This window comes from Mustela erminea, chromosome 5 (genome assembly GCF_009829155.1).
Source record: "Mustela erminea isolate mMusErm1 chromosome 5, mMusErm1.Pri, whole genome shotgun sequence".
Classification (NCBI taxonomy): domain Eukaryota; kingdom Metazoa; phylum Chordata; class Mammalia; order Carnivora; family Mustelidae; genus Mustela; species Mustela erminea.
This window is the reverse complement of record NC_045618.1, coordinates 90475494-90501844: the sequence shown is the minus strand read 5'-3', so window position 1 is coordinate 90501844 and position 26351 is coordinate 90475494.

Below are 26351 nucleotides of genomic sequence, written 5' to 3'. Positions count from 1 at the left end.
CACCAGGGAAATACAAATCAAAACACAATGAGATACCACCTCACACGAGTCAGAATGGCTAAAATTAACAAGTCAGGAAACACCAGATATTGGAGAGGATGTGGAGAAAGGGGAGCCCTCCTATACTGTTGGTGGGAATGCAAGCTAGTGTAGCCACTCTGGAAAACAGCATGGAGGTTCCTCGAAAAGTTGAAAATAGAGCTACCCTATGACCCAGCAATTGCACTACTGGGTATTTACCCTAAAGATATAAATGTAGTGATCCAAAGGGGCACATGCACCTGAATGTTTATAGCAGCAATGTCCACAAAGCCAAACTATTAAAAGGACCTAGATGTCCATCAACAGATGAATGGATAAAAAAGATGTGGTATATATACACACAATGGAATACTATGCAGCCATCAAAAGAAACAGAGTCTTGCCATTTGCAATGACATGGATACAACTAGAGGGTATTATGCATAACGAAATAAGTCAATCACAGAAAGACAATTATCATATGATATCCCCGATATGAGGAATTTGAGAGGCAACTTGGGAAGTTTGGGGGGTAGGGAAGGAAAAAATGAAACAAGATGGGATCAGGAGGGAGACAAACCATAAGAGACTCTTAATCTCACAAAACAAACTGAGGGTTGCTGAGGGGAGAGGGTTATGGAGAGGGTGGTTGGGTTGTGGACATTGAAGTATATAAGGCTGATGATTCACAGGCCTGTTCCACTGGGGCAAATAATACATTATATGTTAATAAAAATAATAAAAAATATTCTAATTTAAATATGGTTCAGGATAAGGCAGTTTGAAATTAAAATGTATAGAGGTAAAATATCAAAAAGAGGAGTAGTGAAAATCAGTGTTAATTATTAATTATGCTCTAGTTTGTTAAAGACTTTTATAATTTTAAAGGTAATTAAATATTATTTACTCAACATAATAAAAATTAGCATTTTGCATGAAGACATGTAACTTATGTAAAGTGCTAAAAGTAAACAAATGATTAAAAGTATTTGTGAGTAAATTAAGCCACTGAACAACTGAAACATTGGAAATTACCTTATCGAAGTTGAACTGAAACATATGGGAAGTGCCCAAATGATGTAAGTGTAGAAACATGAATTTTTGATATTTTTTCACATAGGGGTAAATGTTTATTTTGTTCAAAATACAGTGTGTAGGTCACAGAAGATCTGAGTATGAAAGTTTGGATTTTCCAAAGATGGCCATGACTGTACTTCTAGAATTTTACCACTCCTGCATCAACCAGGGTTAACTGTACCTGTTTCCCTTAAAACTGGCAATTTTCTGACTACTTCAACCAATATACTGCAGCAGACATGATGCCATGTAACTTCTGAAGCAATGTCAAAGAGATACCATTTTCTTGTGATAGTCACTCTTGTAACCAACCCCTACCGTGAGGAAGCCCAGGCAGCCTGTGAAGAAACCTAAGTAAATAGTGTAAATACTGGACTGACCATCCTAGCCTATATTTTGTGAAACAGAGATGAGCAACTTCCACTAAGCTCATCTTAAATTGGTAAATAAGTTTTGAGAACTAACTTATTAAACAGTTTTTTTTTAAGGAATATATTCATGGCTAGTTTAATGCAATTTTCTAAATGGCCTTGTTAATACTTCTTCACTAAATAAATGGGTGTCTCTTATTTTTCAATATAAAAATTTTCCATTTGGGTTTCCTAAGAATTAGGCCATATGTGATAGGCAGTTCCTGTTTTATTCTACCTCCCCCCTCCACACTAAAATTCTAGTAAACTGCAGTGAAATTGTTGAACTTCTTTGACTTCTTAATTTATTAAAATTTCTCTTACATAAAAGTGAAAACTAATGATTTCAGGGAACAGATTAATATATGATTGGTTGCAGGAATGATCCATTTCTTTTGGGTCATTCTCATTCTCTCTCTCTCTCTTTTTAAAGATTTTATTTATTTATCTGACAGAGAGGGAAAGAGAGATCACAAGTAGGCAGAGAGGCAGGCAGAGAGTGGGAAGCAGGTTCCCTGCCAAGCAGAGAGCCTGATGAATGGCTTGATCCCAGGACCCTGAGATCATGACCTGAGCTGAAGGCAGAGGCTTAACCTACTGAGCCACCCAGGTACCCCTCTCATTCTCTCTTTATTCTAATTTTTCCAGATACCCAGAAGCTATAGCCCTTAGTTTGGTTGAGAACCCCATCACAGTCTAGTTGTATGTATCCTTGCACTCTGGTATTTGATCTGTTGAAAGAAAAAAATAAACACTGGAAACAAATTTCACTTAAACTCTCTCCCCATCTTTGTCTCTTTCTCTTTCTCTGTCCAATCAACAGCCTCAGCAAACCCTGAGGTAATCTTAAGATTTGTCTAGATAAACAGATAAAGCTAGTTCGAAGGGAAGGTGATGTTTTAACTTCATCTAGTACTATCTTTTTAATATGTTAAAAAGAAATAATGTGACAGATACCTTGCAAAGTACTTTATAAACTCATACCATTTAATGTAAAAACATATACATCAATTCCAAATGTCAGAATAATATTATCAGTAACTATAAATATGTACAAAGTCATTAGATTCAAGAAACCTTCCTACCTCACTTTCTAAGATACCCCTGCATGGTTTGCTTCTGGGGCTAGATATCAAAATATCAACATGTTATAATAGGAGTCTGTAAAGGACTATGTGGCTTAATTGAACAAACTTAATAAGTTGATACAGCATTTTCATCATCATAAAGCATCTGGAAGGAGCCCTTGATAATATGAGCCTAACCGACTCAAGTGAGTATCATTCATCTCTACTCATGCTTTTCTTGATAGGATTTAAAATGGTAACTTGAGCTGCCAATGAACCAGAAATTACACTACAATTCAAAAACTAAGAATATGTGATTATAGTAATAGTAAGCTTTAGAAAACATGGAATTGGATTTAGCACTCAGGTGAAGAATATAAATGAATTTTATTTATTCCCTCATATGGGTATATCTGGCTTACATTAGATTATTAGTTCCACCTTGATAAAGAATAATTAAGTCTGGAGTGTATTCATTTATGCAACCAATAATTTTTAAGCATCTAGTATGTTTCAAGTACTCAGAGATGTGAAATTGAAATTAATTTAAAAACATGAATAAACACATGAAAAGAAAATGAGCTCTGCTTTCACGTAGCTTACATTCAAATGGAGGGTTAGAATGCTGATAAAATATAAAGTAAAAACTGTACAGTGTATGTTGGATGGTGGGAAACGTCACTTTTTGCTTCTATATTCTCTTGTTTCCATTTTTCTATTCCTTTCTTTTTCCATTATTTGATTTAACTGAGAATTATTTTGATATTTATAAGTCCCTTTGCAGTTACTTTTTGTCATCATCCTAGTGGTTGTTCAGCATTAATCATGTATATAAACAGTAGCTATTTTGCAACAGTGTACAACCTTTGACTCTTCTCATCTTTTACCCTTTAGTCATCACATTGTAACCATCACATTTTTACTCTTTAGATATTAAGAGTGCTAGCCTTTTAAATACTCTAGAGGTCACTTCAGCAAGAGTGGGAGAGCCAAAAAGTGGTGAGATAGAACAGCAATAGCCACCTTTCTCTTTGTAGTACTGATATCAAAAACAACAATCAGTGATCAGAGTACAGGCCCCCAATAATTGTTGGACAGCAAGTGTCCACAAATTACATGCAAGATGCTTCTAAAATACACATTCACAACTACTTGTCATAGAGCTGTGGGTATGAAATGGGGAGAGATACTATTGTGCTAAGAGCTGAAATTGAGAGAAATTAACTGGAATTTATCCTCCAAGTCTTCTCCTGTTAAGTTGTAAGCTTTCAACAATTCCAAAGTTCCAAAAGAGAAATATTAGAATCTGGCAGTGCAGTTGTTGCCTAGGTGGTGAGACAGATTCTTCGTGCTTTCTACTCTGCCATCTGCTGGAATCCTCTCGATGCTGTGTTTTTGCATGACAGCTCTCAATGCTTTTCCTTTACTTTTGTCTTTCAGCAGTTTGGATATGTTGTGCTTAAAAATATATTTTTTTTGTATTTTTAATACACTGATGTGAAGAGTGTTGATATATTTTTTTAAGATTTTATTTATTTATTTATTTGAGAAAGAGAAAGCAGGTGTGCAGGGGGATGGGCATAGGGAGTGAGAGAGAGAGAATCTCCAGCAGACTACCTGCTAAGTGCAAAGTCTGATATGGAGTTTCATCCTATGAACCCAAGATCATGACCTTAGCTGAAACCAAGAGCCAGGTGCCTAATTGACTGAGCTACCCAGGTGCCCTGAGTGTTGACATTTTTATTTAAACAAGCAGTTGACCTAGTTGTGTTCAAACTGCAAAATATCTTTTTCCTGGATGGTCACAGTAGAAGGGCAATTCATTAATCCTTTCCACTCATTGCTTCAAGGTTTCCCTGCACATGCTGGCTTGGGGTCAGCCAGAGAATTAAGTAAAACTAACATGCAGAATTTGGGACTACTGTAGTTTTTGTTTGTTTGCTTGCTTGTTTTCCCCTTGTCTCTCTCTCTCTCTCAGTACCTGCTCTCATTCTTCATGGGCCATAATTGTCCAAATCTTTGCTTTCACTTTCCTCAGGGAAGAAAGATGATGGACTTTGTTGAATCCTTACTTACCATGTGTCGCACTTGGAGACCTTCCTGCAATGTCAGTCCACCCCACCCCAGCCATTTCCCACAACACTGACTTGCTCTCCAAAATTCGTCTACTTTATTTTGTTCTCCAAATCTCTTCTATAGTTTTTTGTTTGTGTGACCTGGGTTTCTAGTTATTACTTATGAGAGACTTATTCTATTAAAATCTTACAAAGCTATACTAGAAACAGAAATAGTACTTAAATTTTAGCAGCCTTTTTTTCTCTTCTTTTTTTTTCTTTTTCTTTTTTTTTAAAGAGGGAATAAAATAGGAAACCCTGGAGTAATTGTGGACATCGTCATGTTACTAGAGTGTTACTGAACCACTAACTCTACCTTGAAAATTATTTGCTTACATGGAAGAAAAAGCATCTCTCAACAAGATATAATTTCACAACTGATTCTTTTGAATTCTTTAATGAGGAAATTATCTTGTGTTTATAAGAGATAGTGGCTTTAGGTATTGCTCATTCTAATTCTCTATTCAGACATTCATAGAGAATCATTTTTAGTCTTTTAGTTAATTCTAGAAAGAAAATTAATGCATGTACATAGTCTATAATTACATAGGACATATAAGTGTCACTATATGAAAAGGATTCACGAAGCTGACTTAAATTTCTCTTTGCCTACTTTGAAAATCATAGCCATCTTAATGATTGCTGATGACGCTAATTTGAAAAATATTATATCATAAAATCATTCCTCCATTTTTTCCCAAGACTGAGGAATATATGCATTCCAGGGTCTAAGACAAATTATTCCATATGTCAGCAAAACCCAGTAAACATTATTACAGCAGTGTCTTTGACTGTGAATTTTTAGTCCTACTTCCCTGGTAGCTATTGCATCTGTTCACTAAAAAGTCTGTTACAAAATAAAACTGTTGTGTATTGTGCAAGATGAAAATGTGCAGAGCCAATGAAATTTATTGCCCTGCTTAATGCATTTTTAATACTCTGTTACTAATTCCAGTGTTCAAACTAGGAAATTTTTTTTTTTTTTTTTTTTTTTTTTTTTTTTTTTTTTTTTTTTTTGGTAGCAAATTTCTAAGAACCACAGCCTGGGGGTGGAGTTGGTGGAGAGAAAAAGCTGACCAGTGAAAAAGCCTAATGAAAGGAAATTATCAAATTATACCTCAAATCACTAGAAAGTTTCCATAATTGAGCTACTGTTACGATTCAGAGAAATTCTGCCATTTTCATGGCACATCCTGTTTGTTAATGCTTACCTGGGTACTAGAGACCTTTCAGCCTCTAGAAGAGCTGGTTGTAAAAGAGAGACTATTAGAGGGATTTTTCTTTAGTAAAAAAAGGTAGCAATGGACAAGAAGCTTTTGTGAAGCACAAGATTGAGTAGAACCCCTGAAGGATCACATCAACCTCATCACTAGAATTAATTAATTATTTTAAATAAGTCATAGCACTTGCACATAAAAACTGAACCCTTTTTAAAACCGCATGTGTGATACTTTTCATAGTATCATGGTTGTTTTCATTATGCATCATAGAGTGGAATGTATCAGTAAGGAAATTACTACTCTCTTGTTTCAAAAGTGCAAGCAGTCCTGATTTTTGACATAACTGTCATAATCCCATTATGATGGAAGGTAATGTCTTCATATCAAACCGATACCTTTGTGGAACAGTTGTAAATGATTTAAAAATATCCATAACATGAACTTATTATTTAGGCAATGAATTGAAGTCATATGAAATGAAAGACACACAAAGGATTAACATGGCAGTGTCTTACAATGCATAACACTGCTAAAACTAAAGAAAATGGTAATTTTCAAATTTTGACTTAGTTAATATTCAATATTTTTGAAAGATCTGTGCTATATTGGCCAATATTTCATGCTTAATTGAAAATCATTGACATTTTTAAAAAGTATCTAATTTATTAGTCATTTGCTCATAATTTTTTAACAAAGATCCTACAGATGAAATAGTAATTTATTTTGCCATGTCTCCATCTCAAAATGGTTCTCCATTTCTGGGAGGGAATGGAAGTCATTTTATAGCTGGTCAAATTTACAATCTCAGATCCTGTTAAGAATAATTTAAAATTTTTGTTGATTCTGATTCTAGTTCACTAATTTCATCAGTTCTTTTTAGACTTCCAAGAAGAAACATCAAATTCATTGTTTGCTGAAAAAAATCTTAATATTATCTATATTATTATCTCAAAAAGAGTTTACACAACAAACAATTTTTGATTGGACTCTGTTACAACAATTTCTATTGTCATTTTATGAGATACTGGACATACCATTTTCCAGTACATATTTTCCTTCAATATTCTGGTCTTCACACTACTTTCTTCATTTTTGTTCAGCTCAGCATCACTAGTATGCTTTTATTATTAATTTACCAATGTGTTTTACACTTATATTTTTAAATCAGAAAAATGATTTAAGTATATTATAGTTAAGATAATGATTATTTTCTTAATTTAATTACCACTGATGATTTCATAGGTAAAATTGTAATTCATGTTGCCTGAGTGAAATATTCAAATCATGACATGATAATTTTATCAGAGTATAGAAAATACCATTCACACTAAATCAATCCATTGACACAAAATAGATAAATGGTCTCTTTGTATATATTACTGGAATCAAGGTATGCATCTGACAGACTGACTACAATACAGCAGCAATAACTTGTGCAATCTAACTGTTAAATTAAAGTTCTATCAGAGCAATAATACAAGGTTTAATAGAAAAATTATTTTATACTGTACTGTGTTCGCTTTTTAATTTAAACTTATATTCGTTAAAATAAAATTTAAAAATCAGTTGCTTAGGTACACTAGCCACATATTAAGTACTCAATATTCACATGTGGCTACTGATAGAAATATTTTGCACAGTGCAGCTCTAATCCTAAGAGAACCCTATAAGTATTAGGAGTTGTTTCTTACTGAGCTTGGGAAAATCCCTTTTCTCTCAAGGCATATGAATTAATTTTTTATTGTGGCAAATATATATAACATTCACCATTGAAAGGTGAGTCGTAAAATTCACCATTTTAATCATTTAAAAATTGGTCATTCAGTGGGTTTAGTACATTCTCATTTTTTGTTAAAAATGTAACCAAAATCTTTCACGACAAAGAATTTTGAGAATAAACTATTATACATCTGTTCTGTTTCCCTTGTTAGATGCTGAGTATTCAGTAACCATTTGCACACCTAACACTTAATAAAAAGTCTCAGTCAAAAATAATACCAATAAAAAAATTCTCCTTAAGCATACTCTGGTCTATCAGTAGATTGCTCGGTTCAGAAAAATATTTTCTTTTTACTTCAGAGGGTAAAATAAAATGTAAATATAATTTTTGATACTCCCTGATATTTAAGGGTTTGTTTGTTTTTTCTCAGATAAGTTAGTTTCAGGGTTGATGAATGACATTCTCACCACCTGCTGCTGGTTCTATTCTTGAATTGGTATCACTGGGAGTTGTCTGTATGTTCCCTATGGATGGAAAATGTGTTCATGCTTTACAAAAAAATCATTACCTCCCTTTTTATTTGTTTGCATTCTCTCATTTATGGTGGCAGCTGGAGTTTTGTTTAAAAGTCTACAATAGAATAGGTTAGAACTATCTTAACAAATAATCATTGAGAAGTTGTAAAATTATATTTTATGGCTTTGGGAATGTAGTCGTTTTGCTTTGACCTGACACTGGAATCAGACTGTTTTAAAGTTCATACGGCACTACTTGTTTTATTTATAATCTATTGTCTTGGGAAAATAGATTTCTCACCAATTGGAGTGAAGCCTGAAGATATAGTAAACAATAAAAGATTATTCAGAATAAAAGTGTCAACTGTACTGATCAACAAGATATATAAGCAAGCCTACGGGGGATGATTAAATTAAATTGTATTGAAATCTACTTGGGAAGAGAGACTATAGTTGTGTACTATGTCCCCAGTTCTTGTCATCTATGGGAAAGCCAAATCTTGAGAGCATTTTCCAGAAACTTCCTTTCAGAAACAAAGATGTTTTACTTATTGGACAATAAGACATTCCATAGAGCAGTGGATGACTGATGGAATATGTAATCAACAAATGCTACTGAGAAGCAAAGAAAACTGATCTGTTTCAAAGGGATTGTCTCCATCTATTTCCTTCTACAAAAAAGAGTAACACTGGTATTGATAATTCAGCCATGTTGTCACAAATTTATCAGCTTAAAACCATATCTAATTATCATTCCATTATATATTCATTATTTATTATTAAGCTATAAATCAGATGTTCGGTTTAGATGAGGGGGTTCTGAGCCCAGGAGCTCACAAAGCCAAAATCAAGGTTTCTGCTCAGGTTAACATCTCATCAGGGAAGGAATCTGATTCCAAACTCATCAGTTTATTGGGAGAATCCAATTCCTTGCAGCTGTAGGCCTTGTTGTCAGCAAAGGACTGTTTTCTGCACTTGCAGGTCCATCATATTTCTTCTTATTGTACCATTCTCTACAATCTCTTTCAAAGGGTAGAAGTAGAGGGAATAAATATTTTCTAACCCATTCTATGAGGCCAGTATTATCTCATATCAAACCAGACAAAGCCACTACAAGAAAACTATAGACCTATATATCTCTCATGAACATAAATGCAAAAATCTTCAATAAAAGATTAGCAAATCTATAAGACGGTGGAGGAGGATCAGTAAAGTATCCTTCAGACTGAGAAGTCACTTTGACACTAAAAAATGAAGCAAGTCACCCCATAACACACAGTTTTATTTCAGGATAATGTATTGATGAAGGGATTGGATGGACAAACAATCCCATCTTTATAAAGCTATTCTCCACCCCAACTCTCCACCAAGTTCAAACCTTAACCCCACCTTTTCTAGAGTGAGGAGCAGTGGTGGTGAGGTCACAGGGGAGTTACCGAGAAGGATACCATCTGTGCACCGTCACATCTAATAGTTATCTGAAGTGGAGCCTTCTGTATGACACTCAGAACAAGCCTTCCCACATTCCACTTGGAATACATATTAACCTCTGTGGGGCCTGAAACACATCACCCTGAAAGAGATCCTTGGGTAGGCATGAACAAGGTGGAGGGCCAGACAAGGAGTCAGTGTTGTCAGGAGTGCTACACAAATCTAATCCAAAAAAGCATGAACAGAATTATATACCATGACCCATGGTTACTAAATTATATACCACGACCCAGTAGAAGTTCTCCATAATATGCAGGCTGGCTCAACATTCAGAATCAATGTGATCAATCTCATCAACAAACTAAAAAGCAGAGATTACATGATCATATCAGTAGATGCAGAGAAAGCCTCTGGTAAACTCCAAAAGCCACTCATGATAAAAACTCAGTAAAATGGAATAGAGGAGCTTTTCCTCACCTTGATAAGGTTTATTTACAAAAACCAACAGTTAACATTACACATAATGGTGAGAAATTTGAAGCTTTCCTGCTATAATCAGGTAGAGGCAGAAATGTCACATCTCACCACTCCTTTTCAATATTGCACTGAAAGTCTATGCTAATGTAATAAGGCAAGAGAAGGAAATGAAATTGTATACAGAAGGAAGGAAGACATAAAACTGACTTTTTCTGCAGACAACATGATAATACATATAGAAAATCTGAAAGAAGAGATAAAAAAAGAAAAACTCTCCTGGACCTAGTAAGTGATTATAACAAGGTTGAAGAATAAAGGTTAATACACAAAAGTCAATTGTTTTTCTATACAATGACAATAACAAGTAGAATTTGAAATTAAAAACATAATACCATTTACATTAACCATTAAAATGAAATACTTATATGTACAAACCTAACAAAGTATGTATAATATCTATATTAATAAAACTACAAAACTGATGAACAAAACCAAAGAACAACTAAAGAAATGGGTATTTCATGTTCATGACTCAATACTGTCAAGATGTCAGTTCTTCCCAATTTAACCTATAGATTTAATGCAATCTGAATCAAAATTTCAGCAAATTATTCTATGGATATTATCAAATTATACAGAGGGGCAAAATACACAGAAGAACCAACACAATATTGAAGGAGCAGAACAAAGTTAGGATTGATAGTGCCCAATATCTTGATTTACTCAGCTACAGTAATCAAAACAGTATATTGGCCAAATAGAACAATGCAACAGAACAGAGCCAGAAGTAGAACCCCATAAATACAGTCAACAAATCTTTGACAAAGTAGCAAGGTAATACAATAGAGAAAAGATACTCTTTTCAACAAATGGTGCAGAAACAACTGGACATTCATATGAAAAACGAATGTAGACAAAGACACCCTTTTCCAATATTAGCTCAAAATGGATCAGAAATCTAAATGTGAAATGTAAAACTATAAAACTCCTAGAAGATAACATAGGAGAAAACACAGATGACCTTGGATACCTTCTTAGATGTAACACCAAAGACATGATCCATGAAAGAATTAATTGATAAGCTAGACTTAATGACATTAAAATTAAAAACTTCTGCTTTGCAAAATGCAATATCAAAAATAAATGAGAAGACAAGCCATAGATTTTTGAGAAAATATTTGAAAAAGACACATTTGATAAAGGACAGTCATCCAAATTATACTAAGAACTCTTAACTCTCAAGAATAAGGAAACAAACAACTGTATTTAAAAATGATCCAAAAACCTTCACAGACACTTCACCAAAGAATATACACAGGTGGCAAATAAGCATATGCAAATATGTTCCACATATGTCATCAAGGAAATGAAAATTAAACTAACAATAGAATTCTGCTATATAATATTTAGAATGCCCCAAATCGAAAACACTGACAACACCAAATGCTAAACAGAAACTCATTCATTGCTGGTGGCAATGCAAAACCGTACAGATACTTTTGAAGACAGTTTAGCACTCTCTTTGAAAACTAAATATACTTAACATACATACCATCAATGACACTCCTTGGGATTTATCCAAAGGAATTGAAAACTTATGTCCATACAAAGACCTGCACACAGATGTTTATATAAGCTTTATTCATAACTGTCCAAACTGGAAGCAACCAAGAAGTCCTTTGGTTCATGAATAGATAAATCAAATGTGGTATATCCAGAAAATGGATTATTTGGTGTTAAAAAGGAATGAGCTATCAAGCCATGAAAAGACATGGAAGAGCCTAAAGTGTGTGTCATTAAATGCTCCAATCTGAAAAGTCTTTATATTATATGATTCCAACTGTTTGAAATTCTCCAAAGGCAAAACTATGAAGTCAAAAAAAAGATTCGTTGTTGCAGGGGTATTGGAGAGAGAGATAAATAGGCAGGGCACAGAGGATTTTTAGCTCATCCAAAATACTTTCTATGGTATTATAACAATGGACATATATCATTATTCATTTGACCAAACATACAGAATGCACAACACCAAGAGTGAACCAACATTTTGGTAAACCATAAAGTCTGGGTGATTGTGATGCATCAGCATAGGTTCCTGCTCAGTGAAAAAATGTACCACTCTGGTGGGGGATGTTGATAATGGAGGAGGGTGTTCATGTATGCTGGCAGGAGGTATATGGGAAATCTCTGTAACTTCCACTCAATTTTGTTGAAAACTAAAACTACTCTAAAAAATTAAGTATATTGGAAATCAATTTACGTAATAGCAATACTGGTATTTAAACCATCTTTTTATATTGGGTGGGGTGTGATTTTTTGCAATTTATAAGAAAATAGTTACTTTGATCTAAATTGACAGATTCATGTGTGTAGGGTTGTAGACAGTAGTGTGTGTGTGTGTGTGTGAGAGAGAGAGAGAGAGAGAAAGAGAGAAAGAGAGAGAGCAGGACTACTTTCTAGGATGATGTGCCATTTCACATTTTTTCCCGTCATAAAATTTTTAAAATTCACCACTGTTGTTCTCCTTCTACATCTCCCTCCCTTTGATTGCTTTTCATTTAAATCCCTTATATTTTTGCTTGGAGTCACTGTTTGAGGAGTATTGCCTCTTACAGAAGGTGCAGTATACACTCTAAATTCTTGCATTTTCAGAAATATCTTCTGCACTAACAATGAAAAGATGTCTTGGCTGGGTAGGATTGCTGTGTTTCACTCATCAAATTTCTACACTTAATGAATATAGATAATATTCTAATGTTTTCTAGCTTCAAGTGTTTCAAAGCATCTGATGGTGGTATTCTAATATCTTCTTACTTAACCAATTCCTTCAATTTTTGGAAACGTGATTTTTTTTGGAATTGTTTTTACCAGAAGTCTATGAAACTTTCAAAATTAGACATGAATCTTTCCTCAGATAAAAATAGTTTTTTCTATTAACTAATAACTTTCTCGTATATTACATTTTCATTTTTAAACTCTTATTTGCATTTTGGGTCTCCTATGTTTTTCAAATAAGCTCCCAAAATTTTCCTTCTTATATTCCTTCTCTATTTTTTCCTCTTATTTCAGCAAAAATCTCCTTTTTGATATTCTAATCTACTACTTCAGATCATTAACTACAATACAGTATTTAATGTCAGATCCTTAAAGGCAACATTAATGTATTCATTAAGTTGTTTTCCTGAGAAATCATATCACCATCTCCTCCCTACAGCAGCTCTATTTTATGGTTCTTTTTTTCCCTGTCTGATATTCCTCAGAGGGCCTGTGAGAAAGCAGTTGTTTGTTTGCTTAATTATCCCTGTATTCCTTGAGAATGAGGTCTTTTTTTTTTTTTTTTTTTTTTTTTTAGAATGAGGTCTTTATGCTAGATCATTCCAGTTGTCTTCAGTCCTGCAAGTGGAGAAAGGAAATCCCTTTCTTCCCATGGCGAGCCAACTGCATAGCATAAAAAGTCCTCTAGTCTTTCCCTGAAGTCTCTTGCAGTAAAGCTTCATTCTTCTGTAACCACCATGCTCTCTAATACTCAGGGACAGGAATGATTTACCATATCCAAACAATAATTCTCATCATGTGTGGCTTCAGGGAGAATGACTATTAAAGCAAAAAAGCTACTGCAATAGAGAAGAGAAACCAGAAAAACAGAGTTTGAATTCCACTCCCCTGAAAAAAAAGGGTGGCGGGGATTTTAAGAGTCAGGGTGTGGGATAGTAGGCCTTGTGTTTGCTCACTTTAGTCAGAGTAAAAGTAAACTTATATCCTCATGGCAGAAGGTAGTTTTACAACTCTGGGCTAGGTGCCCACCTAAGTTAGGGTTTTTGTTTTGTTTTAAAGATTTTATTTATTCATTTGACAGAGAGAGACACAAGTGAGAGAGGGAATACAAGAGTGGGAAAGGGAGAAGCAGGCTTCCCGATGTGGGGCTCAATTCCAGGACCCTGGCGTCATGATCTGAGCCGAAAGCAGACACTTAATGACTGAGCCACCCAGCCCCCCACCCCCAAGTTAGGGTTTTATCTTCCCACAGAGTAGAGGAATTATGGATACTATTTTCCTTGATGATTACATTTTAAAGAGCTCACTCCCAGGTCCTTGAGAAAGTCAGTTATAACTTGTAACGTTAACAAGAAGCTTCTAAAAATATTTATAAGAGAAAGAATTTACAAATTTTCAAAGTATTTGTTTTAAGAAAGGGGAAGGGAGGGAACTCTGGATTCTGTAAGCCCTGGATGAGAAGTCAGGGGCCTGGCAGCAAGAAACGGCCTTTCTAAAATTTGATCAAGCTGAGGGAAACATTAAGTCTGCCTTTGTCAGAACTCCCATCTAATCTCAAGTAAGCACTGGGAAGAGGCTAATATTTGGAATTAGTAATAGAAGAGGTGGAAGACTGATTCGGAGGGCCATATGCTAAAAATCTTGAGTATTAATTCAGCCACCAGCCTTATTATTATTATTACTTTTAAAGAATCCAGAGGAGGGGCACCTGGGTGGCTCAGTGGGTTGAGACCTCTGCCTTGAGCTCGGGTCATGGTCTCGGGGTCCTGGGATCGAGCCCCGCATCAGGCTCTCTGCTCAATGGGGAGCCTGCTTCCACCTCTCTCTCTGCCTATCTCTCTGCCTACTTGTGATCTCTCTCTCTCTGTCAAATAAATAAATAAACTCTTAAAGAATCCAGAGGAAACCTTTAGATACAAATATACTAACTTTATTAGGTGTTAAATGTAAAAGATTCTTGAAATAAGAGAAATATTTATATTTCCAGTGGCTGTAGATCTGTTTAATAGAAAAGTAATCTTACATGTTAAATTTTTATACTAATCCAGAATCATTGTCTATAAAACATCATTATAGTCAACTAAAGTTTTTTTTTTTTTTTTTAACAATGTATGGTACTCACCTGTATGTTTAGATGATAGAATTCTTACTTCCTACGACTGATTTAACATTTGATTACAAAAGTGGGTTAGGGGCACCTGGGTGGCTCAGCTGGTTAAATCCTCTGCCTACGGCTTAGGTCGTGATCCCCGGGTCCTGGGATCAAGCCCCGCATTGGGCTCTCTGCTTGGCAGGGAGCCTGCTTCCCCCTACTCTCTCTCTGCCTGTCTCTCTGCCTACTTGTGATCTCTTGTCTGTCAAATAAATAAATAAAATCCTTAAAAACAAACAAATAAACAAAAAAAACCCAGTGGCTTAATTAAGGACATATTTCCCTCTTGCTAATTCCCTAATATAACAAATTAAATTATATATGTTTGCTAATGCTCTGTGCTTTATTTTAAGTGACTATTCAGCATATGATTTTAATATACAATCCAAGATATTACATTTTAGATCTATACTATGCTGTGTAATGATTAAATTATGAAAATGTAACAAGACAGGAATCTTGCTACATGAAAAATGCTGAGTCATTCAAAAATGCTAATGTCCAATTGTTAAGAACTTCCTTTGGGGATAACTTTCATGTAAAATTAACTGTTCTAACAAGATTTGACATAAATGAAATATGCAAATGAATGAATAATTTATAGGTACACTGTTGAATGCCAGAAAATTCCTGGATAGATTTGCTTATTCTGAATTGACAAGATATATTCCTAAAGGAAAATTAAACTTTAGTCCCAAACAAACTGCCCGTTATCTCATCTGTTTAATTGAAATATTGGATAAATACAGATAAAGACCCATGAATGAACAGCTTGCTAAAAATAAAATAGCTTTAAAAATGTTTAAAGGGTTAATTTTTATGATGAAATCTTTAACAGTTCTATTAAGGAAGAAAATGTGTAGTCATCTGACACTTTGCCCTTTAAAATTTACACAGAGAGAACAGACAATAGATGTCAGTAAATAAAATGTTCTATCCTTAAATATTCTTAAATTAAAAGTTAATTTGCTCATGAAAGAACTTTTAGAAAATACAGAAAGGAAAAGGTAAATGAAGACAATGTAACATTTTATCAGTGAACTTGATAAAAAATCAAAATGAAGAAAGGAGAGAGGAGTTGTAGGTTTATAGTCAGATAGGTCTTATTTTATGTAGCTTTTCACCTCTAAGATTAAAAATGTATATGTGTTTCTAAATGAGGACCAATCAACTCTTTCTGTGAAGAGAATTTTTTTAAATTGATGTAAAGACATGAAGTGATAGTTGAGGAAAACTTTCTATTCCCCATGGGTATGTCTAATGGGAATGCATTATAGCCATTATACAGGACAGAAGTCCTGGCAGCATGTTCTCATAAAACATGGTGGTAAAGGAGACTACCCTATCAGGAGTGATTTGTCAACGTTATTGGGAATTTTTATCCACATTGTAACACAAAATTTCTAGTATTTTTCTAGTATTTACATTTAAGGAAAGTTTTACTTAAATAAACTTTGAATCTTTTTTTCAAAATATATTCTTGAGAGATAAAATATTTTATGTATAAGATGGTCATTGGAGACAGCGATACTTCTTTTTTCAAAATTGCTAGGGACTACACATTAATTAATAGCATTACATATTTATGAACCAATTACAATATTTACGCAGGCCAAGCAGATCCCTGTTCATTTAATTATAATTTGGTAGCTCTTTTGAATAAACTTAGCAACAGTGGTAAAGCCCAATAGACTATATTAGCATTTTACAAATGAATTACAAGTTATGAAATAGAAAATTATTTTTTGAGACTTTGGGTCATAGTCAAAATCCCATGTGCCTGAAGACAGGATTAAGTGGAATATCATACCAATTGTTATGTACATGGGTACAATAGACTATTTTACAAGTTATGCTTTATATTATTATTATTATGCTATGACACAATTATGTTGCCATCACATTGTTTATTTAGATGTATTTTAAATATCTAGTGACTAGAAAATTATTCATTTAAGATGATACATTTGCATATTTATATCATGATCTTCAAATATTTACCTTTTCTGAAAATTTTTTTTTAAATTTTATTTATTTATTTGACACAGAGAGATCACAAGTAAGCAGAGAGGCAGGCAGAGAGAGGGGAGTGGAAAGCAGACTCCCCGCTGAGCTGAGAGACTGATGCGGGGCTTGATCCCAGAACCCTGAGATCATGACCTGAGCCAAAGGCAGAGGCCTAAACCACTGAGCCACCCAGGTGCCCCCCTTTTCTGAAAATTTTTAAGGAATTAATAATCCATTAGGGTCAAAGAGTTATAGGATAGGCAAATATAGGCTATGATCACATAATAATTTAAATATAACATTTTATATTCTACAAATTCAGCTAAAACAATTTATTAAGTCCTTCTAAGAAAGTTCTAATTAGAGAAAAGCTTGGGATATAGTTATTTTATCCATTTTGACTTTTGTCTAATTTATTTTTGCAATAAATTTCATTTTACTGTTTAGTACCTTCTTTTTAATGTTAGCATGCTATATCTTTCTCTATCACTTTGCTTTTAACCTGTGTCTTTATATTTAAAGTGGAGCTCTTGAACACAATAGGTCATGAATTTGAAAATGGTTACCTTTCCTCTCCCCCCGCCAGAAACAGTAGGATTATTTGGGGGTCTTGGCTGTGACAATCTGTTGAGTTTCGGGTGAGTGAACCCACGGAAAGTGCTGGGGACTCCTAAGGCTGCATTCCCCCAGGAGTTTCTCACTGTCAAGATTGTCCATAGTTAGCATGCAGCCATTTGCCATTATCACATAAGTGTTCCTACCAGATCATGGCTCCAGCAGCTTTTGCTCTAGGTAAACTGATCTTGGCTGTGACTCTCTATATGTGTCTCTCCCTCCAGATTTCAAAGTAACAGTTTGCCCTATGTTCTCTATTTTTTGATGGGTCCAAGAAAAGTAATTTTTTTTAAAGATTTTATTTATTTATTTGAGAGAAAGAGCAGAGATAGTGACAGAGAGCAAGAGCAGGGCGGAGGGGGAGAAATAGGCTCCCCGCTGAGCAGGGAGCATGACCTGAGACTCCATCCCAGGACCCTGGGATCATGACCTGAGCTGAAGCAGACACTTAACCGACTGAGCCACCCAGGTGCCTGAAAAGTAATTATTTATACTGACAGGAATGAGCGTTTCCAAGTTCTTAACATATCAGAGCTGACACCAGGACTCTTAAATACCTTTAAAAGTAATTAAAAGTACATTTTTAAGAACATTGGTTGATGCCAGAAATGAAAATGATCTATTCAAGCCTTAAAATAGTAAGAACTTTGTTTCTGAACAAAGAAAACATAACATCAATCAATAGAAACAGTAGTTAAAACTGTCAAATACAGTTATTAAATATTTGTGACTCAAAATGCGAATAGCATATTATAAATAATAAAGGAGAGAATATATATGTATATATGAGTATATTTAAATTAACAATAACTTGTTATTGTTAATTTGTTAATAACTTGTTATTATTAATTTGTTAATAACTTTGTTATTGTTAATTTGTTAATAACTTTTGTTATTATTATGCTATATTTTTATTTTATTATGCTTATTATTTTTATGCTATTAACAATTATTATTGTTGCAAATGTATCAAGTCTTAAATGAATTAATAATCTCCTAGTCCCTAGATATTTAAAATGCATCCAAATAAGCAATGTGATGGCAACATAATTGTGTCATAGCATAATAATAATAAATTTATTTTTACGTAATTGACAATTATTAATTGTTAATAACTTTGTTATTGTTAATTTAAATATAACAAAGTTAACAAAGTTAACGATAACTTTGTTATTGTTCTTTTATAAACATATGCAGGACCATGCAAAAAAAATTTCCAGGTAAACTCCCAAAGTATATGAGATATTGTGATTAATAATAAGAAATATATATTTGGTCTTTCTCCAGCTTCAGGCACAGAGCTCCTAAAACCCTTGAGATTTTCTGTGTTGAGAACAATAAAGGTGTCTTTTTTTTTATGTTGATTAGGTGATTTGGAAAGCCCCGAGGTCATCCAAGGATGGGGAGTAGGTCATCAGAAGAGCTAACCATATGTTTAGAGGGTTGGAACTTTCAATCCTACCAGCTGGCCTCCTGGGAGGAGAGGAGGGTTGCAGATTGATTGAACCTCCAATAGCCAATGATTTAATCAATCATGCCTAAGTAATGAAACCTCCATAAAATTTCACAAGGAGAGGGTTCAGAGAGCTTCTGGCCTGATGAATATGTAAGGATGTGGGAAGGGTGGTGTGCAAGGAGTAAGTAGGTAAGCTCTGAGATCCTGACCCACATACTTTACCCAATGTGTCTTTCCAGCTGACTGTTCCCTCGTTATACCCTTTTATAGTAAATCAGTAATTTAATAAATAAAATGTTTCTCTGAGTTTTGTGAGCTGCTCTAGCAAATTAATTGAACCCAAGAAGGGGATCATTGGGACTTCCCATGTATAGTCAGTCAGTCAAAAGCACAGGTGATAATCAGAACTCACAATTGGCATCTGAAGTGAGAGGAGGCAGTCTTGTAGGACAAAGTCTTTAACCTGTGGGATCTGATGGTATCTTCAGGAATAATGTCAGAATTGAGATGAATTCAAAGATACCCATTTGGTATCACAGAATTGCTTGTTGTAGAAATCCCTCTCCTCGTAGAATTAAGTGCACAAAGAGAATACACAGAGTATACAAAGAGAAACGATAAATTATCCATAATCTCAGGATATGGATAAATTATCCATAATCTCAATTGTTAAGAGTTTACATAATTTCATGTTATTGTCTCTTTCTTAAAAAAAACAAAAAACAAAAAAAACACACTTGTTCGCACAACTATTTCCTAAATATATTTTCTATTTCAAAACATCCTACATTACAAGTAATGCAATAACTCAGAACACTTCAGCATCATGGAAGGAGGAAGGACAAGTAAAGTCTACTTGCTTGATTTAATTAGAGGTCCAAATCACAACAAAAGGGTATATAGTAGGGTTCTATCATGTGACCAGTTAGCATATAAAGGCAGACTTCATTCCAAAAAAACCTATTTAAGTGGCTTTTTCTATGAGCTTTATGGTTTTGAAAGTATGAGTTATAAAATCCCACAAATCAAGAGTTATCTTGGAACACAATGACACTGAAAAAGAGCTAAAATCAGATGGAGTCAGAATCAGCAGCATCAACACTTAATCGAATACAAATACAGAAAAAGAGAAATAATCCTTCAGTTTTAACAGGACAACATGGGCTTTAAAAAAATTTTTTTTTCTGATACTGAATTATTTACTAAATGTTTCTCTTAATAAACTGGATGAAAAGTCTAGTGCAGTTATTCTACAAAATCCTGGCATATTGTGACATCACATTGGAGATGCAGTTTCAATAAGGAAAAAATCCACATATTCAAAGTGATTAAAAACTAATGTATCCTAAAAATAAAAATGATACTTGTCATTGAATAACAGTAGTAATAATAATTGGGGATTTATTGGGCATGTATCAGGGAAATATAAAATTGTTATATATAATAATTATACATATTTAACTATATAATTTAACTATATATAACATCTATTATATATAAATACATATATTTTTTAGTGTTAACAATTATTATTTTGTAGCTTAAGTCTAGCAAAAAAAAAAGGTATGTGCAAAATGTTTACAATTTAGAGTTTTATTTCTAAACATAATCCCTTTCCTTCCTTTTATTATTATGAATTTCTATGTTGATTAAACTGAGTAACACTTTAATTATCCAAAAGTAAATTTAGAGTTCTTTCACATAGTAGTGAACATACTATAGGGCCAATACATAATCTAGGCATGTAATCTTAAAGTTTTAAGAGTAAAGAAACACATTGTAATTCTTTTTTAAAAAAGATTATTTATTTATTCACTTGAGAAAGAGCAAGAGCATAATCAGGAGGGAATGTCAGAAGGAGCAGGAGAAGCAGCAGGGTACCTGATGCAGGGCTGGAATCCAGGACCCTGGGATCATGACCTGAGCAGAAGCCAAACACTTAACCAACTGAGCTACCCAGGCACCGCATACATTGTAATTTTTATATCATACTATTATTTCTTACTAAGACTAATTTACTGCAGCTAAACTTGTACATGTTTTCTTAGAAGTTTCTAAGTCATGTAGTATGATATTGATTGACTGGATATTTTTAAATTGAAATGTAATTGACATACTAGTATGATTTTCTATTACAAAATATTAGGCAACTCTATCATAAACTTTTTGACTTAAAGCTTGGAAACATCCCTGCAGTTTTTAATTTAATTCAACACATACTGTTTAGGAAATATTTCCAGTTGTTAAAAATATCTTAAAATGATACCTCCAGACCTTTCTTAATAGTATTAGCACACAGTATACTAAATAGCAAGCCACAATGACACCATAATTAAATCTATCCTGGAATAGGTATAGGACATTATCATAAATGGGCTGTTGTCAGATATATATCCCAGAGACTTTAAATTCATTGTCATATAAATACTCCTTACAGTATCCACTGTTCAAGGAGGTTTTTAATACTATGAAAGCCCTTTCACTATTTATGACACTGTTAAGGTTTATAAACTGATTACCCTCACCAAATGTCTTACCTTCTTTTAATTTAATTGTGAGTATTTATTTGTTGTATCTTAATTTTATGGTTAGTGTGTGACTCTTTACGTTTCTCCTCTTCCCTAAAGAAACTAAGAAAATAAATAACCAAGTTTGAAGCACAATCTCTTTTTCCATTTCATCTTTTTAGTTATGAAAATGTCTTAAATTATCCCAATTTACTGTTTCAAACTGATCTAGCTCCTCTTTCCACATCCATAGGTATTTTTCTTCATACAAAATTAGTATACCTTAAATTAGAGGACATTTATTATATTCAAACACAGCAGAGTAAAAATACATTTGTATAACTGAAATGTAACTTAATAAACTAAGATAGGTCACTTAGAAATAATTTAATATTATAATTTTTAAACAATGATTATTTTGATCACTATACTCTTTGTGAGATGGCAAAATTCCAAAGTATAAAATATCATTTTTCTTCTGTAAGACAATAGAAGCCCCTCAGACAAAATTTGTCTCTGTGTGTCTGTGGGACTAGGAGTCAATAAATTAACTACCTTCATAGGATGACCCTTTCATAGGCTTTTAATTTTTTCAAACTTATATGTACTGATTTCTCATCTGTACTTTTATAGTGTACCTATTTTGTAATTAGTCTTCAGAGTTAATAAGTGGAGATAATAACAACCAATATGGGAGACAAAAGTCACCATTCAGAATTGTCTGTACTCCCTTCAGTTGAACCAGGAGTGGCCTTGCTTTCTTTCTTCAGTTACATCAGATAAAGTCCTTTAAAACTAATAAATAAGTTGATTGTTTTAGAACTAAGTATTTAGAGTCATTAACTATGTATATTGGGCCAACTGTTTAATATCTGTGAATTTAAAAATTTTAAAACTCTGTAACAAGGGTATAATGCTATTCCCCTACCTATTTGATGAAATATTTGTGAGTCTCCAAAGAAAGAAAAATATAATTCATGTTTAAATGTTTTGCAAACTATGAATTTCTATAAATATCTATAATGTCTTTACTTCTTACATCAGAAGATATTTATATGTTTTCCCTTTTGCCATTAAAGTTATCCTATTTCATTCCTATTAGAATTATTTCAAGCATTTATTTGGATATTTTTATTCTCATCCCCTTCTGCTCATCACTCTTCATCTTTGAGGAGATCCATGCTCACCTTACAGTCACATTTATGCCATATTTCCAGAACCATCTATCCCAGCCAATAGAACAGGAAAACCTTTAGGTTACTTTCAGTTTCTCTCGTCAAATTTTCATTCACTTGGATCTCTTCTGTCAGCTAGCCAGCCTGGTTCTTCATATCTTATGATGTCAACATTAGATCTAAACTTTGTGTGTTTCTATATCAGAAAATATTTAGTTTTCAAATATTATTACTAAAGGCATACTAATGTAAGTGGTTAATATCTAATGGTAGACCTCTGTCAATCAATGTAGAGCCAAATATTTAGATAGGATAGTATGCTTAGATAACTTTAAAATTATAACACTTGAATGAGTATCTACTCTGAATTATTATGACATATTATTCAGTCACCCATGATGTTAGTTCAAGAGATACTTGGGGGCAGTAGGCTTTATCATAAATTTATAAGCCGATATTATACACAATCATTACCTCTCAATGGTATTCATTGTTAACCTGAAAACATACCATTTCTTACAATATCCTATAAAGCTCAGAAAATAGATCCAATAGCACATAGAGGCTCATTAAAAATGATAAACAGTGGGCTATTTCTTCCAATGTTATGATTTTATTTCTAAACTCCTCTTTTACATATTAATGATCCTTTTATTTTGCCTTTCTGTATATTTTGACTCATTTCTAGCATCGGTTGTGTATCTGGAATCATTAAGGTTGTTGATAACACAAAGGAAATGGGACAGACAAGACACATCCTCTGATGAAGATTGCAATTTCCTGAAAGAGAAACATATAATAATCAAATAACTAATGACGATAATTTCAGGTAGAAATAAGTTTTAAGAAGAAAATAAAAGATGGTATGAAGTATCTGAGGGGGCCCATTACTTTGCAGGAAATCCTCTCTGTAGGAATTCATCTCCGAAGAAAAAGTGTTTGAACTGAGACATCTACCACAGAAAGATGTGTGGATCAGAGTATGCCAAAAGCAAAGGCCCTAATGAGAAATATCCATGGAATGCTGAAGAAACATAAATGCAGGTGTGATTGGATCACAGTGAGCAAGACGGACAGTTACAAGACTGACAATGGACAGGGTGCAAGACGGACAGTTACAAGACTGACAACGGACAATTTGACAGGCAGTAGGGTTTATAGCGCTTTGAGAGCTAGCAGAGCTTAGATTTTAATCCAAATTCAATGTCAAGCCATAGAGAATTTTAGGAAATATATAAAAAGGTATGATGATCATTTTTTAAAAAATCACTTTGGCTGCTTTGTGAAGAATAACTTGAAGAAGACAAAATGGAAACACAGACACAGTGGTTCACCCTTAGAACTGTAGTTGTATTAAAATGTTGATTGTCCTATAAGGTTAGTAGAAGACAGGGAGAGAAGAGGATAATTGTATCTCAATACCAGATTAGGTGTAGGTGCTGAAGGAAATGGAGGAGTGAAAAGTTATTCTGTTTTGGGCTTGAACCTGTGGGAGGATAGTGGTATCATTACTGAAAGGGGGGAAGGTATAAGGAAGAATATGAGTTCTGTTTTATCTACTTTTGTATCTCCTACTCAAATCTCATCTTAAGTGGATTTACACATTCTATTTTTTCCCAATTCAATTCGATCCAATTCATTTCAACTAACTGTATATTAATTAAGACATCTGTATATGCTAGGTGCTAGCTTCCTAAAGAATTGCCCCTTCCTGGCCTCCAGAATTATAGTCTAGAGCATACATACATAAAGGTTTACAATTAACAACAGCTTAACATGTTTATCAAGTGCCACATGAAAAGCTATTTGCTAACTCTTATAGCAATTACTAGCAACATCTAACAGTAAAGAAGTAAATGATTCTTCCTTTCATAGTTTCTCCTTCAACCTCATCCATACGTTTCTTCTTGCCTCCACTAGCACTCCCAGCTCACATGCACTTTTTTTTTTAATTAATTTTTTATTTTTTATAAACATATATCTTTATCCCATGCACTTTTGATTTCAGGTAAATTTAATTTGAAACTCTACAGAAATATAATTTGAGCCATAAATAAAAGCTATATATATATTACATTTTCTACTAATCACATTAAAAAGATAAAATATATATATTATATTAATAATATACTTCATTTAGCTCAATACATAAAATATTACCATTTCAATATGTAATCAATATAAAAAATGAGATATTTTTACTTTCTTCTTTTATCTGTACTCGACTTTGAACTCCAATCTGTATTTCATACTTGTAGTACATCTCAATTTGATTAACCCCTTTTAAAGTGCTCAAAAGCCTCACATGGGAGAAGCTATTACTGTATTAGGTGATAGAACTCTAGAATTTTAGAACCATATAAAGTTAATAAAGAATATTAGTAGTTCATGTAGAACACAGTCTTCAAGCATCACTATCATCTGACTATCTCAGTATAGTAATTCTCAGGATAGTACAAATCAAATGAAAATCTCAAGGAAATAACATGTAGAATGTCAATGCCTGTTGAGATAATACATGATATCAGTTTGAAGGATGATTTATAAGAATAGACCTGCATATGAAGAGAAAGGAGACACAGCAGTGAGTCTAAGAAAAGAGTGACTGAACAATAGCCAATAGATAATACTAGAAAGGGGTTATTGAAATTAAACATCACAACGTGTTTTCAGGACAGAGAGACCACTGTTAGAATTAATAGATAAAGCTTAGTATGAGGAATCAAAGCCAGGGCTGCCAAAATGACAAAAATTTGAATGAGATGGACTAAGCTTCAAGATCACGGTGACCTTTCCGGGAAAACAGAACAGTGCTGGGAGCAGATAAGGATATTGCAAAAATAAATAGGCAGCAGGGGTACCAGAGATAACATAGATTTCTGAATCAAATCACCTGTTATTTGTTATCATCAGTTTTCACATCTGAAAGGGAATGGAGAGATTACTCCTTTCCTGAAAATTCCTTGTTGGAATTAAGGAATAGGATATTAACTGCTTATACGTCCCTAGGATTTATCAGGTGCTACATAATATAATTTCATTCTTCATCTCCCTCCCCAAACAGTAAATGAGCCATGCACAGAAAGGCAATATCCAATTGGTATTGTTGCAAAATCATTAAATGAGCTCATTTTGTGGGCTGATAATTTTGACATAATCACTTTGTCATCTAACATGTATAATGATAGGTCGTGTCATTTTAGGGCATAAGAAAGAACACATTTTGTTCAGGGGTCAAAAGACTGCTAGGGATGTAAGTTATGATCAGTATTATCAACTCTACGTACCGCATCCACATGTTCTTATGCAGCATCTGATGCCACAAGTTGATAATATAAACACACATTTTCACTGACTGCTTATTTGCATATATAATAACAATTGATACTAAATCCCTGAGTCTCCATTCAGACAGCCCTTGTCCTAACAGGAACAAATTTGTTCATTATAAAAAAGATCTGGGGATTATTGGAAGCTGTTTGCCTTGACTGTGATTTTAGAAAAATGCAGCCATCTGGGAAATAAGCATTTATTAGACAAAAGGAAAAGTGCAAAAGTAAACTGTATCCATCGATTATACAATGGATTCTATGTGAAATATCTCTGTTCTGG